At 37.6% G+C, this 17,493-nt stretch overlaps 1 long non-coding RNA gene across 4 annotated transcripts in view; it reads right to left on the bottom strand.

The window, feature by feature from the left end:
• Positions 1-17,493, bottom strand: part of LOC127017617 (uncharacterized) — a 301,556-nt gene that overhangs the window by 27,589 nt on the left and 256,474 nt on the right. For 3 of the 4 annotated variants that reach the window (XR_007766619.1, XR_007766622.1, XR_007766620.1), the window contains one exon: positions 16,515-16,680. The exons of the other annotated variant lie outside the window; for it this stretch is intronic. This is a non-coding gene — a long non-coding RNA (uncharacterized LOC127017617). The remainder of the gene's footprint in view (positions 1-16,514; positions 16,681-17,493) is intronic. 4 annotated transcript variants of the gene reach the window in all.

Genomic DNA, 17,493 nt, shown 5'->3' with positions numbered 1-17,493 from the left:
GGCTGGGCCCGCTCAGGGGCCGAGCTAGCAGTGATGTGGGCGCCCAGCTGCACTGACGCGGGCTGAAGGCATCAGGCAGTTGCTCCTGGGGAAGCAGAGGAGGGAGGGAGCCAGTCCTTCCCGCCTCAGCCAGCGCACGGCACCCCTCGCCGCAGCCTCTTCGACAGGCTTAGCGGGTGCTAACTCGTCAAACGCGGCTGCGCGTTTCCCACATTAGAGCTCCTCCATGGCTGGGTGAGGAATGCAGCGCAATCACATAGTCATTTGGACGTACCCATTTTCACTGCATTTCACTTTCTGAACAGCTGCCCGCTCTCTGCTTAGGCATTTCACACTTTCTCACGTTAACAGCTTTGGTCCGCTTTCACGTGCTGTTCCCAAGGCAGGTATAAAATGAGGAGTGAGGCTCATAGCTGTTGGCGTCTTATATCTCAAGACATCTGATACGTTCCTCCCACAGACAGACTTTCCATGCTCTAGCTATGCCAAGTTTGTTAAGCTTCATAGCCAGGCTAAAAAGAGAAGGGAAAATTCTCTTTTTTCCAGGTATAATGTGGTTTGCAGCATATGATCAAATAGCCTCTCCCTTCCTAAACAACCCTATACCCACATAGTGGGTGTTTGTTTAGTCGTTCCTGATGGGAAGCCACTCTGCATAGCCCTTGCAAAATAAGTCGCGTGGGTCCAGCCCCACGCTGCAAGGTGGAGGAGAAGCTGCTGCTGGTGAGGCTCAGCATGTGGCGGGTTGTGAAAACAGGCAAGCCAGGGGCGGCAGCAGCTACTGCCTCCTGTCAGGCCGTGAACCTCTCTCTGCTTACCTCAGTCTCCCAGTCCCTAATGACAGCATAAATGCTGAGAGAAGTGAGCAGAAAGTTATTTTTTATCCATTGATAAATAATAACATGGCACCTACCAGTCCCTGTGTACTGCTTAGGAGAGAATGAGAAAATGAAACAAGAATCTATGTTCTACAAATAAAGCTCCATATGAACTATTTACTGCCCCCCCACCCCGCCCCGAAACCTATTTTGAGCAATAGGCATTTCAGATACGTTTCCAATTGTTGTGTTTACCATATAACACACAAATCTGAAGGGGGAGATGAATTGCAATAATATAATAAACAGCTCACAGGAATGAAAATACGCATTACAGTTTTGTAGCTCTCCTGTGAATTGAATACATTCCTGTAAGCTTTTGTTTAAAAACAAGTAGCATGATTAGAGTGGAAAACAATACAAGCCCTAGATGATTTAAACATACTTCTGAAATATTAACATAACTCCAAATACTTCCTTTTCCCAACTGTTTTTCCTTAGTGAGCAGATTTGGATCAGGTGGATTACCTAGTTTATCTGAGATTTTACTTCAAACTGTTGTCAGCAAGAAAAGCCAAAAATGCACAGGACATTATTACACAAAAGAAGTGCTGAGACTATAATGCCTGCTCATTGTAATGGCCCATTAGTGCCAAAACATTACCCACTTCTGATGGCAATCAGACTGTACCTGCTAATTACTTCTACATATGGGTGTCATGTTGGCTTTTGCTACTTGATTTAATTAGATATATACATAGTACGTATGAAGGGATTGTTAAAGGAAAACAGGAAAGGAGTAGATAAAACTAACAGAGTTTGTAAACATTTTTTTTTCTGTTATAACTCACATTAGCATCACACAATTTTTGTATGTGTGTGTGAGATATACATATCAAAGGTGTCAAAAGAGGAGAGGGACAAAAGAAAAAACAAAGAATGGTTTAATGCATTAAAAAGGAGAAAAAAGAAACAACAGGATGAAGAAATAATAGCTTTAATTTCACTGCATTATGCCCATTATGTCAGTTTTCTTTCCTTCACAGGGACTCATTCATAGCTGTAAACGTCTTTGGTGAATACTCCTATCTTTATATCACAGAGAATCCATAAGGCAGCATATGCCCGCCTCAATTTCACACATTTCCTGAATCATCAGATGAAAAGAACAAAACATTAAAAATGTGGGAATCCTACCACGATAAGAAAATATCACAGGACCTTTAACACTACAGTTATTATAGCTGCAACAGTTGCTGCTGTCTGCTTACATTTTCAATAGAAAAGGACAATAAAAAGGGAGTTTTATGTGGCTTAGGTGCAGTTTCCATTTTAGATTTAGGCATGAAGGCTTTTCAGCTCTTTCTCATCTATTTAGAAATGGTATGGCCTAAAGACTGACAATTTTCATTGGAATACAATGCAGGCCAAGACTATTTATGTTTCCAAAGGGCCACAATACCATGCTAATGGTAAAGCCATGCAGAAACAGTAATGTTAAATATAGCTTACTGCAAACACAGGAGATATTTTTGGATTTTATTTTCTATACCTGTAAGGCTTGTACCAGAAGACTACTGCTAGAAAAATACAAAAAATTGCTGATATATCACAGCACTAGAATTGTGTTAGTTTATGAAATGTGTTTGGTAACCATGGGTACTAAACAATTTCAGAAGGACTTCACATAACCTAGGATTTGGAAACAAAGTAGGAGCTTAACTGCAGTATCCATGGGTTGGGAGGCACAATATTCTTTGTAACGTAATTCATTTCTATGTGTTCCAAAAAGCATTTTTAAGGTAATTATGGCAATACCATCTTCTCTTTTTTTGTGTATTTCTTCTTTTCTAGCCTACCCTCCCCATCTCTTGTGACTCAACCAAGCTGAGCCTGGGTGATAATGAACAGGGGAATAATCATAAGCTCTCACTTAATTTAAATTTTAGAGGAAAGAGTGCAGAATAATGTGTACTAGCCAACGCTAAGAAAAATTAACCATGCGAAAGATGCGCGGAGTATTAGTCAAGAAGTTGACAGAAACTACTGCTAAAACATACTTATAAGTATTTCTTCATTGTTATAACTTTTTTTTTTTAAAAAAACTCTTTGCACACTTACCTTTAAAGAAAAAAGCAGAGAAACTGAATATCTCTTGAAGAAAAATGGATAAATATAGTAGGCAGTTTCGTACCTGAACTGTGGAGGACTCAACATGCAGGTAACTCGGTTAATCAAATAATTTAAGTCATGGTGTAAACCGCTTCAAAACAAAGCCAACGATAAATCAGGTTCAGTATTGCAGCTCCTGAAGAGAGCTAAGAAATTAATGAGAATACAGAGAACTCTGCTTCAACAGAATAGGGGCTGCTATAATTATAACTTCTATTCATATTTTAGCATTCTCCTACATCACCCATACCTCTCCTTTCAGTGTCTGTGCTTTGAGAGGAAAAAACACTTGTAGATTTTTGGGGACATTTTTCTAGTGTAAACAGAAAAAAAAAGCAGCAGCTTGTTTCAAGATTACTCAGACACCTCACAATGAAAACGTTTCAGCCTCACAAGCTGAATTCATTGTCAACTTTGTGAACATTTCTGACGAGTTGCTTACATTTGAGTGACTTACTCGTGTCTTTATTCAGCCTTCTTTCATTGCAATATTAGCAAAAGCTATACATTTATATATTTTCTATAAATGAACTCCCATCCCATCACCGATATCACTAACTTAAAATTAAGAAATGCTTCAAATCTGAACTAGCCAGCCTAACAGGGCCTGTGGCATAATGTTCAAACTCTGCTGAGAATCAAAGTAATAATGCAGTGGGACTTCGACCACAAGACACAGTTCAAGTTAGCATAATTCATCATCTGTTAATCAAATCACTCTGGGCTCCAAGGCCGTGGCTAGGCTGGGTGAAATAACTGGCAGCAACGCTTGCAGTGAAGACAGGCTGGGAGCACACCAAGCCAAAGCCACGCAAACGTTCCAGCAGTTTTTCTCTGTCAAACTAATTCATGGGTGCTCAGTTTTTAATGGGAAAGTCTTAATGAATTTAACACAAATGGCTCTTTTTCTAAAGGCTAACTAGTATATGGATTTATGCTTATATAGCTGGAGCTAATTATAGATTTTTTCATGCTTTTTGGCTACCCTTATCGCTAAAGTGGAAAAATATGTACAATACAACATTAAGGCAAAGAAATGTTTTTCTCATCCTAGCAAGAAGTCTCAGTTGTTAGATTTCTCATTTTAAAATAAAAGTCACCAGTAATCTTTGCCAGCACTGGCTGGCCACCATCAGCTGCTTAGCTAATAGGTAAGCATTTTAATTGTCTAAAGAGGATTTTCATTACTTACCTATGAGTATTTAAAAAGTTTAAATTATTGAGGGTTTACTTGCACTCTACATGCAGAGACAGACCAGAGGATGCCCCAGGATGCTCAGGGGACCCAAGATACTCACTGGGGCTCTCCAACCTCAGCACATCAGCACCCAGCCCAGCTGGCAGGCCTGCAGAGATCCCCCGCCAAATTGCCCAAAGAAATACACTCCTGCTGGGCAGGCCTCTGCTGCGGGAGAGCGGTGCTTTGCAAGGAGAGTCACAGCATGAGATCTGAGATGAAGGAGAAGGCCAGGAGGACCGATGCCATCCCACTCTGGAGGTGACTGGGTCATTCTCCAGCAGTCTTAGCGCCCTCCCATATATGCCTGGGACTGCATTTTGGATCATTAGCCAGAAATTATTTTTTTCATGTGTGAATATCTTCTTGATCATAAAACGAAAACTTATGAGAACAAAGGTGTTAAAACAAAACTTACCTTTTTCTTAGTTTATTCCAAAGTTGTGCTCGACTTCATATTCATTAGTAGGCATCCTCATGGTCAAGCTTGACATTCAAGCTAATACTGTAGTCTAATTAAGTTTCAGGAGTGAAGCCCAGTGTATAGAGTGTTCTTACTTGCATACCTTTCAGCAGAAATGTGTCCATTCAGGTATGAATTTAGTTACACTAGAAAAAAATTAAAAACTTTACCTTGTTTTGGTTTTTCAGTATTCCCTAGAGAAAGAAATCCATGCCGATTATTGCACTAGACAGTACTTTCTTCAGTGAGGGCTAGATTCTTAATGCAACTATAAATTAGGCTTTCCTTGCAGAAGGCAAGGAAAATTCATTAATTAGTATCATTTGCAGATGCGGCCACCCACCAAAATGGTGGGCTTCCAAGAATTTTGCTTCTTGTAAGTCAAAAAGTCAAAGACTCATCACAAAGCACAAAGATGACCAAATGTTTGGCAACTTATAAACAGAAGTAAACCAGAATACAATTTACATACCTAACATTCCTGTCAAGGTAAAAGACATATATCTACCTACCTGATGGCAAGTGTATATACGCCCATGAGAAGGGATACAAGATATATTTTTTCCTTGTGTTAGTAATTCCCTTTTTGGACATTAATTCTAAGAATTACCAGCTTCCATAAATGCCAGAGGAAACTGAAAGTACGTATAAATTAATACCTCTTCAGTTCAAGCCATTTTATTTTCTTCAGTAGCTACACTGAAATCTTTTCGTAAGTTTTACCCTGGCTGAAATAAAGCTTAGAATTTTTATTAGTTGCTAAAACGAAGTAAATGATTTTGCTCTTTCTCTGCTTTTCCAATGAGGTCAGATCGCAAAAAGAAAAAATAAGAGCAATTTTACTTCATCGACAGAAATGGCAATTATACAAAGAATATGTGATGATTCACGTATGAGACCTGTAATTGGTTAAAATGAAAAACAGGGCACCATTATCATCACTTACATTGAAGGAGCTATAGTTCGTGGAAGAAAATTTATAGACAGAACAAGAGAATATTTTAAGAAACATTTAAAACAAATATGCACTAATTACAGCAGAAGGAGACTGTAAATTCTTAAATACTTTTTTCTAAGTCTGTGTTACTAATAATATCCAAACACTCCAGTTATTTCTCTAGTACAAACCTATTTGGGTCTCACAATAAACCAAGAATGCTCCCAATTTACAATTTGCTCAGCGTCTTTGAAGGCTTAAAAGAGATTCTGAAAATCCTGTGAATGTCCACTATGGAATATATATCTTAACATGGCCTTATCAAGCAAGTCAGCTATTGGAGAAATTGAAACCTCCTTCTCCAACAGCAGTAAATATTCATCTGTGGAGTCCTGCAAATGCGTATGGTAGTCAATATAGAACAAAGTCATTAACAATGAGAGAGATTAGGAAAAAGCTTAATTTGCATCCATTAAGTGAGTTCATTTCTTTGATCAGCATTATCTAACAGAAAGGGCATTTGAAAGCAAAGGGTTAGGGCTAACATCTGGGCCAAATTGCTCTTTGCTGGATTTAGTGGGACATTTGAAGAAATTCACAAAATAACATGATTTATCTTCCTGTCAAACGCTGGCTTGTTTTTCCTTGCCTGAGGTTAGGCTGACATGCATCTCCCACCAGCATCTCCCACAGACTTACGCGCCAGTGTAGTCTTCCTGTGAAATTCAGTTTTGGAAAAAAGTCCATCCAGCCACCATGTTCACCCCCTCCCATATGGCTACAGATGCTCTGTATTTTAATGTTTATGTTAACCTTACAGCACACATGATCTTATGAAAGACACTAAGGATACTGGTTTTCCACCTCCACATTCCCATCAAAAGATCCGATTCCTCCTTTCCATTATTAGAGACAAAACCAGTACTCTGCAATTTTATATTTTATGGGACATAAGCTGACCAGCTCTTGTTTAAAATTAAACAAACTGTTTTGAATTCAGATTTAAGGTTTCAATATTTTGAGGTAACTGATCTTCATTTTGTGTATGAGAAAAAAAACTATATTGGTTTTATTGGTTTTATTAGTTTTATTAAAAACTAAACTGCTAAAAGTAAAAATTAGTTTTATTTTTCATACTTTTTCTCTCCCTCCCCCACCCTGAAGTTGCCCAAAGGAATTCTTAGTGTTTTCTGTGCGAAGGGCAGGAGAAAGAGGAGACAAGACATTGTGGATTTTGCCACTGACAGCCTCTTCGATTTGACGCGCTATGTCACTACTCCATGCCTCAGAACACCATTCCTTATACAACAACATTCAATATTTGTGAAGTGCTTAGGGCCTTCTGCTAAAGGATGTTCAAAGAAGAAACAGACAGGTAAAGCCAGGGCACATGGGTTTTGGCCAGACCTTCGGTGACTCCTAGGAAGAAGGTGATAATCTGTTAGGTAAGAAGATAGTGTGTTATAAGGACATTAGACAGCCCTACCTGTACGTAACTACCATGACTTTCGTTAGACAATAGTCTCCTCTTAGCTTTAGATGCCTAGCTCTCAACCAATCACAAAATTTGGTTCTTAGACCTTATTTAAAACCATAATGTACATCACAGGTAGTGCAAAAGTCAAAGCAATACAGGCAGAGATTTACTCAGATCTGTTGTTAATACTGTTTAAGTAGCAAGAGCAGTTAGTAACTGCAGATTTTAAGGTTAACTTCAAAATGTGAATTACTATGAAATCTAAATGTTGTTTAAAAGGAAATACATAGTATACAGATAGCCAAGTAAGCACAGCTTGCAGTATAGTATCATGAAAATCTGCATTTCACAGAACTAAGCTAACATGAAACTGCAAAATGAAAGCAAAGAGGTTCTTCTCTTAGTTCTTCCTTGGACAGACTTCTGACTAGTTACACACAAGACAGTAAACCGTGTGGAAACTTTAGGTTTTCTATTAAAATTCAAACTCAGAAAGAGCTTTCTCCTCCACATTATCATCCTTAGGGTCTGTTTTATCTTTTCCAAGGGACAAGCTCAAATTCCACCACTGCTCTATTAAATTCCTTCTACGAGGATGAATAACTTGAAGGCTGAAGCCTCCTACTGTTACTGTGGTTACCAAACTTTCCTACTCACTGAATCGTGTTCCAGTCTGGATATTTCAAGCTTCTGTTACTGGTAATTGTGTTTTCTTTCCTCTTTGCTGTTACTCAAACACATTTTGTACCTGTAGAACAGTCTTTGACTTCCATCCTCTGGCCAGTGTCCCAGGATGCACCCCTTCCTCGCCTGCTATTCATTTCAGGTGCTTTCATTTACTCCATCCTACTCTATAATTCCAAACCCTACAGAAAAACTGGTTCTTGCAGTGGAAAGAAATGAGTTACCAAGATGAGGATATGGAGCATCTTCCAGCCATACATCCCCAAGGGTGCTTGCCTGCCCTGCAGGAACTACGTAACAGAGCCGTCTGATATACTGAACAGGTACAGATTAACTGTTCAAAACCTACTTTGTAGGGCTAGTGATTTAAAGAAGCACCAGACATCCTAAACACAGATAATCAACTCTGAAATGGGCACATTTTAATTCCTGCTTCTAGAAGGCTGTTTGGTGAACAATAACATCAGCAGCAGGACTGCACTGCTTCTCTGCACTGTTTCAATAATAAAACAGGCCATTGTTTTATAGAATTCAAATTGGCAGCTTTAATCCAGGGTAAATGTGTGGTTGGACCAAACTACAAAGAAGTTATTGATGCAAAACCATATAATAAGGTCATTCCTATGTTACATTTCTACCTAGATTATAGTGAAACTAGTAGAGCAAGATTTTGATGATATCAAATAGCATCTTTGATATTGTATATGCTTTGCAGTTGCTCACTTTGTAAAAATGCACTGCCAGTCCCACTAGGAAACACACACAAATATTTATCTAATATAAAAGGGCAACAACTTGCTGAGATAGAAAAGTTCATATGGCAGTTCCTTGCCTGCATTTCCCCTTGTATTTTTTCTCCATGGTGCATATACACTGTCTGAAGCATTTTCTTTGGTTCCTTTAAAATTAGCAACAATTGTACTGAGCTTTTGAAGTGAAACAAACCTTTGAATCTTGACAGGATTTAATTAAAACCATCTTATACTTATTTAATTTTAAAATAACGCTCTTGGAGTGGGGTGGGGCTTGGGGAAGTCAAGAATAGCTGAAGAATCAATGAGTCACCTAGGGCATTAATCAAACTCAAACTGGAGGGGGTATAAAGACTCCCTGAGGAGTTACTAAACACCAATTTGCAAGTTCTAATGTAAGAATGAAATTAAGAAAATAACCTTAAAATTTTCTAATACTCACATCCTTGAGCAACTGCAAAATTCAGAAACTAATTTACTAGGTACACCTTTTTAGATTACTAGGACATTTTCAAGAATAAAATGTCAATCCTTTTGCATATTTTCCAGGAAAACTTTCAAATCTTGGGAGGGACTTTCCTGAAAATTACTTTTCATTGACTCTGTCTTCCATGTTTTATTGGGCTTCTGTTATAAGGCTATGTCAAGTTCAGATAAGGAGAGTGTCATGGAAGCAGTCTAAGGATACAAAATGTACTTGAATGCTTGAATCAGTTCATCAGTTAATTAAGCCATTAGAACTGTGCAAATAATTAATTTTTTTCCACAGAGATGCAGAATTTAGAGAATAAAATTCCTTGTAAAACAAACATATTAAAATATTTTATGTAATTTTTAATCATTTTTTATTTTTCCTTTTAAAGCAATATTTTTACTTCTAAATTTAAGGTTTTAAACCCACAAGATTTTGTTTAAATGTTTTGCTTAAATTAATTCAAAGAGAAATTGCTTGACCTTAGGTTTTTTAATTTGGCAGGGCTGAAATAATTTTAACTATCTTAATGCAAAAACCTATGTAGATTAACTTTAGTAGAATAAGCAGCGCTCAGCAAAGTGCATTTCTGAGTTGGCAACAGGGATAACAAAAACCAGAAACTCCAATAATTTTGGAGCTTCATACGGAATTCATTTTCACCACAAAATTAGAGACGCTGAAAACAGAAGTAAATCAGGGAATTGCTGAAGTCCTCTGTTTCCAGGACAGCTGTTACAATACAAAATGAACCTAGGCGATAAACTCCCAGGAAACTTTGATTTTATGAGTTAGGGCCTTCAGGGTTCGTGCTATAAATTAATGAGGTATGTATTGTGATAAAAGATTGGCGTCTTTTTGCCTTCTGTTGACTGACAATACAGACAGTTTTCATCAACAGAAAGTCATTGAGAAATGAGCATGTGAACGTTTTTAGGAACATATCACAGAACATCCTGGAGCTTCAGGATCCCTGCCTAATACCCAGAACGTCAAAGAAAGCCGTTCTCAAGCAGAGAGAGATGAGAAGCCTCTTCAGCGACAATGCTGCTGCCCATCTGCCTGATAATCAGATCTATTTATGGTATCCCAGTACAAGCCCCCAACATCACCATGACTGTTGAAAACCTTGGCATGGTGAATTTCTCTAAGCCTGTCCCTTTCACATGATGTGCTGTTAGATTTTTGTTACAATGTTAAAACAACACTGTCATTTCCCTTGAATAACTTATACTGTAATTTACAAAATCAAGATGATGGGCAACAGACACAAAGACTGGTCCAAGGCAGTTGTCCTGGTTTCAGCTGGGACAGAGTGAACTCTCTTCTTAGTAGCCGGTACAGTGCTGTGTTGTGGATTTAGTGTGAGAATATGTTGATAACACACTGATGTTTTAGCTGTTGCTAAGTAGCGCTTATCCTAAGTCAAGGATTTTTCAGTTTCCCATGCTCTGCCAGCAAGCAGGTGTGCAAGAAGCTGGGAGGGAGCATGGCCGGGGCAGCTGACCCCAACTAGCCAAAGGGGTATTCCATACCATGGAACGTCATGCCCAGTATATAAACAGGGGGGAGTTGGCCGGGAGGCGCAGATCGCGGCTTGGGAACTAACTGGGCATCGGTCAGTGGGTGGTGAGCAATTGCATTGTGCATCACTGGTCTTTTTTCTTCCCCCCCTTCCTTTTTTTGTTATATTCCTTTTCATTACTATTATTATTATATTTCATTATTACTATTGTTAGTATTAGATTTTACTTTAGTTATTAAACTGCTCTTATCTCAACCCACGAGTTTTTACTTTTTTTTTTTGCTTTCCTCCTCCTCACCCCACTGGGAGGGGGAGGGGGAAGCGGCTGCGTGGTGCTGAGTTGCTGACTGGGGTTAAACCACGACAGCAGTAAAAGTAGTTGATTAACTGAGTGGGACAGTTACAGAAAACTACTGTATAACAATTGTTGTGCAAACACAAAGGGACATTTGAGGATTTCTAAACTGCAAAGTCAATGAAGCACAAGATGAAGGGAGAGCTGATTTGGAAAATTATGCAGCTGTCAGTATGCTAAAAGAAGACGTGTTTAGGAGGCGCTCACCCCACCTGCCCCCCAGACCTTTGGAAGATATAAAACTCTGTAAATTTAAAAAATGACATAGAAGAATCAGCAAGACTCAACAGTAAGACAAAGAACTGGGCAGACCAAACCCACCTTTCCCAAATTTTCCTAATAAAGTGTTGATTAGATGTTCACTGTACTCAAAGAATAACTGTCTAATGAAAACTAACATTTTGTGATATCATATATGCCACTGTATATTATTTCACTGTTGCTAAACCATGGTGTTTAAGGTGACATCAGCAGCAGACTGATTTAATTTCTGTTTAAAAGGAAAATACACAATTCTAATTCCATTTACTTTTACAGTGCCTTTTTAGCTCAGCTCTGACAGAAAGGAAGTCAGACATTTGGATAAATGAGCTAGGTTGATTGAATATTGATGAGCCAATTTTTAATTTATCAAGGTTATTTAGAGGTGCTAACCTAACACTGCATACTAACAAGAAATATCAACACACTAAGTGATGTGTGCAGTGAAATATTTCTTTGGGGAAACAGCTCTGGATGGACGAGCATTATCAAAATTAGAACCTTGCAATGGGGATAGAAAGTGACTTCCTAAGGGGAAATTAAAAGCAGGTGAGAAGTGTGACAGAGAGACTGAGATGAATAGGTGGCAATTTTTATACCTTGTACAAACTGCGACATAAAACCCACATCAAATCAGTATGGATGAGAAAGAAAGAGAGAGAGAACTACCTTTGTGAAAAGGAGAGTTAACATGGCACAAAAAATGCTAATGTTTCACTTCTCCAAATTTTCACAGCAAGCCAGGTAATCATTACAGACCTTACAATACACTCTCCACATTGTCAAAAATCTGCAAGGCTTGGCAGCCCCCTACAAGAGACAATGTCCAAACAACTGAGAGGAAGCAAGCGAGCATTATTCTTCAGTCTTGGGAATGCAGAAAAGAGCACAGTGTATTGCAGCAAGAATAATACCAGAGGAATATGTAAGATTCCAGGAAAAAAGCACCAATTCCTCTCTTGTCTCATAGAAGAAATTTAATAAAATGACATTTTATAGCAGCACTGGACCAACCTCAGATGTTTGCATGTTTTCATTAGAGATAAGTAATTAGAATACTTCATTTCATAGATTTAACAATAACTTAAAAGTAATGTGAGACTCAAGTGTACATCAGTGTGGGCAGGAAATACTAGAAATAAAGCTTTTCTTCAGGATTTCTTCCTCTTGTGAAGCTAAAAGTACGGAAGCCTTACTTAAGAACTTTTTTGTGTTTTAGCTTCTGCTCACTCACTATGTCAGCAGCAAGTTACACTACTCACTAAGTAGTGTAACTGCGGCACCTTACACATATCCTGACTGATCCCAGCCAGAACAGTCACAGTTAGTGGTGTCTCAATATTGACTGCTGGTAACATAGCACTAAGCATGAATTTTCTGCCATAGCTGTGTTAAGATCTGATTTCACAAATGACCTCCCTTACTGCTGTTCTGCACGAAAGAAGTCTCTCTGATGTAAATTTCCTTTGTCAATACTCATTTTTACATCTTTTCTAGTTCTGCAAGATCTTACTTGCTGTAATCTTTCATCTGTACCCATAAAAGTATGGGGCATATGGATTGAGAGAGCATTCCTCCTGACTTGGACCTTATAATTAATTCCTTTCATCAATTCCTCAAATGCTTTTTGCTAATATTCTCTCAAAGTTTCACAGTTTGTAACAGATTAATGCTGTAGCTGCTTTACGCTTCGGACACAAAAAATGTTCTTACAGAATTTTCACCCAAATAGGAATATAATTGAGTAGACTCGAGAGAATCTATGTCTCTCCCAATCGCATGTAGCATTCTAGTAGTGTGCTTTTCATCTTTTCATTATTCTACATGCTCCTGTGACTTTTCTCCTGTATGAGATCAATTACTCCCTCGTTTGATGTACATGCTTAGTTCAGGGTTTTCTTGATTCTTCACTGATCTAAAATAATATCTCCATACTTTGTTAACTTTGTTTATCTTTCATTAGGGATATCCCATTTGCCTTTTCAAAGGCAAATTCTTTTACACCCCATACATTTGCCCTTGGTGACTTTGGAGTTGAATTCTCTCGTTCATGACTTCACAACCAGCTACAATTCAGCACAAGTGACACTATTAGCTGCTCATGGTTTGTCCTCCTTTTAGGACAACTTACCACCACCACCATTTGTAAAATCTGCTCTTCCACTGACCCACCCCCCCCACATTTAGGGAGACCCATCCAATAGGACAGTCTGATATCAAAACAGGTCATTGAAAAGCTACTTTTTGATTCTGTCTTAGCACCCACCTATTTACTCTACCATTTCCAACAAAGTGACAACATAGTTATAAGTGCACTATGATTTCTAAAAGCTTACCTTCATGTTTGCATATAAAAACCATTGCATTTCTTATTGGTTCTGAAAACACTGATATTTCAGATGGTTACAACAAACAAATAATCCAGGGTGTTTCCTACCAAAAAAATACCCCCCCCAAACCCAAACCAAATATTCATAATCGAATTCTTATAACATTTGAGCAAATAATTAACAAATATGCTATTAATGTTTAGTGTCTAAAGCTACAAATTTGAGACAGATTCTGATTTATTGCACTCAGTGCATTATGAATAAACGCATCAAAGTCAAGATAAAGGAATAAGATACTACTATACTTGAATAAAGCTAAGTAACTCCTGATAAAGAAATTGTTTAAAAATTATTCTTGATTCTGTAAACTATTTCATATTGCCATAGGTTTTTTTGTGCTTGTATAGCATACGTGTTTTTAACTTTGCAGCTGAGAGATTTCACTGATATAAGTTTGTATTTGTCACATCCCTCTCAAAGGGGACGCAAAGGAGCATAGTGAAGCTGGAACTGATAGAGGCATAGTCTGAATTTGATCTCTTTTGAATGACCCATGCTACTGTCATGGTTCAATTCCTCTCTTATCTCTTAGACCGTATTAATTGGAAATAGAAATCTGAAATATTAAATTGATAACGCACAGCTTTTAATTTCCTTCAGACATTATCATACTGCATCAATTTGCACAGCTCTGAGAATCAGTCTGTGTGAATTAATGACGCATCTCCATATCCACATGATAAAGATAGAGGGCTGTGACAACATTTACATCTGATACTATTAGAGTCTCTTCAATGATAATCATTAACAAGTCCATTAATGAGAACATATTTCCCTGAGGCACTACGGCCATTCGACATTGTAATCTAAATCTATACTCTCCAGAAACTCTATTAGAAAGCAATGAAGTAAGTCCCTGAACTATATAAAGGTTATCAGCCAAGTTATCTCACCGAGTAAAAAGGATGAGGGAGACTTCCTTCAATATTGGCAGTACAGAAGATTAAAATATACAATAGTATTTTTTTTTTTTTTTAACCGAATAACTGTATTAGAAATGCATTGGCTGAAATCTGCATCCAAATGGCTTCGAATAACTAAGCAACACATACTCAAACACTTAACTTCTAGAAGGTTGTATTTAACTGAAATAACAAAGTTCAGAAACTGATCACACTGATTAATATAATCATCTAATAATAATGACTCTGACTTGTTAAAACACAAATCCTGTTGGCTTGAAGTCTGTACCATAACTTACGCAGATTTGACTGAAATAAGAACTACTGCAATATGCAATTCCTTATTCGTCAGCAGATGAAATAATAGTCCAAGAAACATAAGAATTACTTTCATTTCAAAATCATTCTATTATAAAAATATACTCAGCTTTCCATTTTCTGTGAAACTGGTTTCACCTCAGGCCTAACAGATAGTGATAATCATTCACCCTACAACAGGCACCTAAGCTGGCAGCTTTAGAGCAGCAAATATTGTGGACAGAAATAGACAGCTATTCCCAAGTCCTAAGACTTACAACAAGAATGAAGCTGGGAGGGCATCACTGCTGCAATCTCTCCCTGAACTAGTCCGAGAGTAAGCAGAATTTCAGACTCCTGGACTGTGTACTTGGTGTCCTTCATCTATGTTAAATCAAAAGTTTGCTGGAGTCAACAAAATATGAAGTCCTCCTTTAAATATGTATTTTTGAGGAGGAATTTTTTGTTTCTTAAACTGCCACAAAACCACAACCAACTATTCATTGTTATCATTAAAAGGCCCTTCATGAAGGCACAATTTCCCAGAATGTCAGTATTATGTAAAGCAAAATAAATTATGCCCAAGCTAAAAAGGAGAAGTGTGGATTGGTATACTGAAGCCATGGGTAGCCATTCCTGGAAAACACAACCCTACAGCCTCCAAGTTCACTACTGAACTAGTCCCATTTTACCACAAACCTGCCCTGGCCATGACAGATTTTGCTTTTGCAGATAAACATCCATTTATCTTAAAGTATTACAGAAGTTGAAAGACAACCGGCAATAAATTAACTGTTTATATTGCAATGCAAATATAAACACTTCCCTCAAGAGTTAGCATCGATCATTCAATTTTTTTAGGATTATATATTTTTTGCCCTGGCAATAAAAATGTATTGATACTTAGAAGCTATTTATGTTGTTCACTCCATGTACCATGAGAAGATCTGACTGGAGACTGACTGTTAGCACAGTATTAAATACTAATAGCTCTTCATATTTGTGTCATATACATGATGAACTCTATGCTTTATTATTAGCAAATTGAAATGAGAAATAAAATAAATATGGAGGCAATTAAATCCTACCCCTGTTTAATATGAGATTCTTCCATTTTTCTGTGTAGACTGTGTTAGAAACAGAAGAGTGAACTAGATGAACCTTCAGTTTAATCCCGTATAGGAATTTCTGCCTGTATAAACACAATCTAGTTTAGAAAAGCTTTAAACCACTTCCGTTTCCTCTTAAGTCTCTCACAGACAACTTGGGAGATTACGTACAATTACCTGTGTCTTTACTTAGTTTCCTTAGCCATGTTATAATTTCAATGCTAATTTCCTAGAGGAGAAAACATGCTTAAAAATGTCACTTCTTATATACTGCTCTTAGCTGGAAAGGAAAACATATTGTCAACAGTCACGTTAAGAGCATCAAACTTCTGAAGCTATTATTGCTCTCTAAGAATTTAACATTTAAAAACAGAACTTGAAATTTCACATAATATGTTATAATTTACTCTGATCATCAAGGTCGCTTCTAAGCAACGGCTTGTGAAATGCTACATACAGAAATGTAAAGCGAGTTTTGTGTTATAAAATACAATGAAGCATTTTAAAATCCAAATCCCTTCCATCCCTCCAAGGGAACAAATTATTTTTTCCTGGAAACCAGCATGCTGCTAGATTCGGACTCTGTTTGCCAAATCTGAGTCTGGATGAATGTTTCACAGTGAGGACATAATACCTTGGAAAGAGAAAACACACATAACAAACCTGACAAGAACAGCAGTGCACACAGGGCTTAGCCATGGGAACAAGCACTGTGCCAAAATTAATCACATCCAGAAAAGTACAACTCCTTCATATTCATCTTTAGTGCTTGCCAATGGTGCTGACGACTTTTAACATGAAGCAATATATTAAGAGTTTTTTTGAAAACCTACAAAGAGATTAAAGAATGGTGATAAGTCTCCTCATACTCAGCTGAAGCAATAAATGGGAATGAATTTTCTGAAATTTTCTGAAAAACCTGCATCAGCACACAAAGGTACTTGAACCATATTTGTGACAATTCACAGGAAAACTTGAATTCAAAGTTCCCAGTGAAATGGATCTTTCCTAGTATATTCAACCACCTGTAGTATTCTGACAATGCCGGCTCTCATCCCTTGTTGCACTGGCTAAGCAAAATGTCAGGCAGAGTTCTACATCAACACTTCTGCAAACCCAGTTGAATTCAAATTCTTAATACAAGCATTTAAAAAAACCCACAACTTTCTAGGTTTTCACTATGCATAGTATATAAAATTTTTTTGTGATATACTGAGTGGTATTTGCTTCTTTTGGCAAATCAACTGCCTTTTTTTTTTTTTTTTTACTGGCTCACAGAAGCTTCTGCAAACTTTACGGCATCTGTTGCCCCAAGTAAGTTTTTACTATACATGTATAAACATCAGTTTGGGATCTTCAAATCCAAAAAGATATTTAACTTAAGATTTATTAAATCATCATTGCAAGATCATTTCTCTAATATTTTACGTGCAATGAAGAATCACTGCCTTCCAGTTCTATTTCAAGAAGGGCATTAAGTGTTGTCTGTTTTTGTGATCCGTTACATTCTGCTTAGAAGTCTACTAATGCATGACTTGTACTACTGAATTGTCTCCTTGAGACGTGGCATCTTCTTAACAAGACCATCCTTGGCAGGAACAAGGCTTCCGTGGTAATAAAATAGTAGAGAGATTTCTAATTA

This window comes from Gymnogyps californianus, chromosome 6 (assembly GCF_018139145.2).
Source record: "Gymnogyps californianus isolate 813 chromosome 6, ASM1813914v2, whole genome shotgun sequence".
NCBI classification, from domain to species: Eukaryota; Metazoa; Chordata; class Aves; order Accipitriformes; family Cathartidae; genus Gymnogyps; species Gymnogyps californianus.
Note: the sequence above shows the minus strand (reverse complement) of the source record. Positions and strands in the feature narration are given on the sequence as shown.